The following is a 4,162-nucleotide window of genomic DNA, read 5'->3' on the forward strand; positions in this document are numbered from 1 at the left end:
GCGTCACGTAATTATCGTTTCGTTTTCGTGGGGAGAACATTCAATGGGGAGTCTGTAGCGGTTTTGAAGTGTACATGACGGAGCTGCTGGCTGCAATCACTATGCTGGGTGCCAGGCCTTCAGAACTGGCCCCTCTTCTCGGTGTGGTCTGCAGCCTGCGACCACGTCTCCCCGGCCCTCTCCCCGGCCCCCACCCCGGCCCGCGTAGCCCCGTTCCGCTCTCCGTTCCCGTGAATTCGGCCGTTCCGGATCCCACACACAGGTGGTGCCTCGCAGGATCTGCCCTTCCCTGTCTGGCTTGCCTCACCGAACGTGATGCCCTCAAGCGCATCCGTGTTGTCGCAAGGGCTGGATTTCCCCCTTTCTCGTGGCTCAGCCACTTCTTGGTCCACTCACGCTTTGGCAGACACCGAGGCTGCTTCTGCAGCTGGCTTCTGTGAAAAATGCTGCAGTGAGCACGGGAGGGCGGCTACCTTTTCTATGTTCTGCTTTCATTTCACACGCATCCAGGAGTGGGATGCTGGGGCACATGTATTGTCAGTATTTGAGGGGCCTCCACACTGTTTTCCGTTGGGGCTGAAAGCATTTTCCATCCCCACCAACCGTGCACAAGGGTCCCCTGTCCTCCACGTCCTCGCCGGCACTCGTCACCACCTGTCTCCGTGATAACAGCCACTCTAACAGTGCGAGGCAGGGCCTACTTGTGGTTTTGATTTGCGTTTCCCTGGTTATTGGTGACGCTGGGCATCTTCGTGCACCTGTTGGCCATTTGTGGGCATCTTCGCTGGAGAAATAACTGGTCAGTTGTCTTCCTCTGCCGTTTCTAATCTTTGTTGTTGTTGTTTGTGTTCCTTATATATTTTGGATATGAACCCCTTATCTGATACGTGGTTTGCAAACATTTTTTCCCATTCCACAGGTTGCCTTTCCATTTCGTGGGTTCTTTTGCCGTGCAGAACACGTTCAGTTTGATGTAGTCCTACGTGTTACTTTTTGCTTCTCTGATTGAGCTTTGTTGTCGCACCCGAAAAATCTTCGCCAAGACCACAGGCAAGGAGCTCCTTCCCCATCTTCTCCTAGGAGTTTCACAGTCTCAGGTGTCGTGTTCAAGTCTTCAACCCGTTCCAAGTCACCTTTGGTGAGCGGCGCAAGGCGGAGCCCAGCTCCACTCTGCACGCGGCTACCCCGTTTTCCCAGCACCTTTCCCACTGAGTGTTCTTAGCTCCCTCGTCAAACACTAGTTGGCAGTACATGCATGGGTTTATTTCTGGGCTCTCCAGTCTGTTCCAGCGCCCTATGTTTCTGCTTTTAAGTCCGGGGCCACGCTGTTATAGTGACCACAGCTTTGTAGGACAATTTGAAATCAGGAAGCATCGTGTCTCTGGCCTTGTTCTTCTTGGTCAGGGTTGTTTTGACTCTTCAGGGTCTCTTGTCGTTCCACATGGGTTTCAGAATTGCGTTTCCTATTTCTGTAAAAACGCCGCTAGATTTTGGTAGGGATTGCATTGTGTGGGCATACTAGCCATATTAACTCTTTTTATCCACGAACACAAGATTTCTCTCCATTTGGGTCTTCCGTTTCTGTTACCAAAGCCTTGTAGTATTTGTCGTACAGACTTTTCACTTTTATGGTGAAACTTATTCCTGGGTGTTTTATTGCTTTTGATGCCGCGGTGAATGCCTCATCTCTTTCAGACATGTCGTTGTTGGTGTGCAGAGACACCGAGTGCTGCGTGCTGGTGTCATTCCTGCAACGTCACTGGATTCCTTGGTTCGCTCCAGCCCTTTCTTGGTTGAATTTTCTACATATGAGATTATAACACCTGCAAACAATGACAGGTTTTCTTTTTCCTCTCCTTTTGGATGCCTTTTATTTTATGCCTTGCGTATTTCTCTAGCCAGGACTTCTGAGGCTGTTTTGAATGTGAACAGTGACAGCGGACACCCTGGTCCTGTTCCTGATTTTAGAGAAAAAGTTTTCAATTTTCCTCCAGTGAGCATGGCGTTAGCTGTGGCTTTAGCGTACATGAGCTCTGTTATGCTGAGGTGTGTTTCTTCCGTACCCAGTTTGCTGAGGGTTGACTTCATGAAAGAATGTTGTATTTGTCAAATGATTTTACTTTATCTATTGAGGTAATCATGATTTTTATCTTTTATTCTATTAATGTGATGTATCGCGTTTATTGATCTTGTCCCTTGCCCCACCTTGCACCGCTAGGTTAAATGCGATTTGGTCATGGTTCGGGTTCCTCTTCACAAGGGTTGAATTCAGCTTGCTGGTATTTTGTTGGGGATTTTTGCATTTATATGCATTAAGAATATTGTTCTATAGTTTCCTTTTTTCTGTACTCCTTGTCTGGCTTTGTTATCCTGGTAACACAGTCTCATAAAATGAAGGAGATTGAAAGTGCTCCCTCTTCTTTAATTTTTGGAAAAGTTTGAGAAGGATTGGCGCTGATTCTTCCTTGAATGTTTGGTAGAATTCACCGTTAGAGCGTCTGCTCCTGGGCTTTTCTGTGTTGGGAGGCTTTTTATTACTAACTCAATTTCCTGGCTTATTATTGGTCTGTTAACATCGTCTGTTTCTCCCTGATTCCGACACGGCAGGTTGTGTGTCTCCAGGGATTTACTGATTCCATCCAGCTCACCCAATTTCTTGGTCTATATTTGCTCATGGTGGTCTCTTACGAGCCTATGAATTTCTGTAATATCAGTTAAAATGTCTTCTTTTTCCCTTCTGATTTTATGAATTTGAATCTTCTCTCTTTTTAAAAAAAAAACAGCTTTTAGTTCCATTGATCTTTACTATTGTTTTTCTGATCTACATTTCCTTTATTTCCACTCTAATCTTTGTTATTTCCTTCCTTCTGGTAATTTTTGGGCTTCATTTGTTTTTCTAGCTCCTTGAGATACAAAATTAGGTTGTTTATTTGAAATCTTTCTATTTTTGTAACATCTGCATTTATCGCTACTAACTTCCCTGTCAGAACTGCCTTTGCAACATCCGTAGGCTTTGGTGGGCTCCGTTTCCATTTTTATTTGTTTTGAGGTTTTTTAAAAAATTTCTCTTTATTTATTCTTCGATCCATTGATTGTTCAGGTACGTGTTATTTAGTTTCCACACGCATGTAAATTTTCCAACTCTCGTCTTGTTGTTGATTTTCCACTGTGGTTGGAAAAGAGAGTTGGTATGATTTCAGTCTTAAAACTTGTACGCCTTGCTTTGTGGCCTTTCATATGGTCTATCCTGGGGAACGTTCTGCGTGCGTTTGAGAAGAATGGGTATTCTCCTGCCGGTGGATCAGATGTTCTAGAAACGTCTGCTGGTTCAGCTCCAACATTCCTTGCTGCTTTTCTGTCTGGAGGATCTATCCATTTTTGAATGTGGGGTATTGAAGTCCCCTAACGTTATCATATTGTTATCGTCTGTTTCTCCCTTCAGATCTGTTGCTATTGCTCAATATGTTCAGGTACTCCAGTGTTGGGTGCGTGTATATTTACAATTGCTCTATCTTCTTGATAAACTGACCCTTTAAAAAACGTGGAACACGTCATGTACTTGCATAGCATCCTCGTGCAGGGGTCCCGCTGGTCTTCCCTTTCTTTTTCCAATTTTAGTGTACGTGTCACTGAATATGACTAACACTGTGAACACAGCCCACAGGGTTGCGAACAGGTAACACGGTTGTTTTAAGCCACTGAATTTTCAGGTGGTGTTTAAAGGGCAGCAGATCACTGATAAAGACATAATCAGGGTGGGAGTCCAGACAGGGAGGCTGAGGGTGTGCGGACCAACCCCCGCTCTCATTCTCCTTCAGGAGGAAGCAGCTCCCTGGGACCCACGTTCTCCTTTTGCTACTCACACCGGGACTCTCACGTCGGAGGTGCCCCGACGTATATTTTTTCCAAGTGCTAAAGGGCCAAGAGTTAAAGTCTATATGTAGCTGAAGTCAAGGCCAAAACCAAATGAGAAAAAGAACTAGGAATCAAGAATAAGTCTGAAAAATAATGAAAAATTTAGAGCATTATAATAATTTTAGTAGTCACCAATTAAAAGTTGATTAGTGAAATTAAATGTTTTAAATATTTTAGCAATCATTTTATTTTCTTTTTTCTCTACATTCATTATTACATCAAAATTGTTAGTAATTTGTCAAGATTT

The 4,162-nt window shown here is 44.4% G+C and overlaps 1 non-coding gene across 1 annotated transcript; it reads right to left on the reverse strand.

Moving 5' to 3' along the window:
• Nucleotides 1-3,535: 3,535 nt before the first annotated feature.
• On the reverse strand, nucleotides 3,536-3,646 carry LOC112312725 (U6 spliceosomal RNA). The gene has a single exon (XR_002975615.1). It is a non-coding gene; the product is annotated as a U6 spliceosomal RNA (small nuclear RNA).
• Between the last annotated feature and the right edge of the window lie 516 nt (nucleotides 3,647-4,162).

Source organism: Desmodus rotundus, chromosome 9 (genome assembly GCF_022682495.2).
Source record: "Desmodus rotundus isolate HL8 chromosome 9, HLdesRot8A.1, whole genome shotgun sequence".
Classification (NCBI taxonomy): Eukaryota; Metazoa; Chordata; class Mammalia; order Chiroptera; family Phyllostomidae; genus Desmodus; species Desmodus rotundus.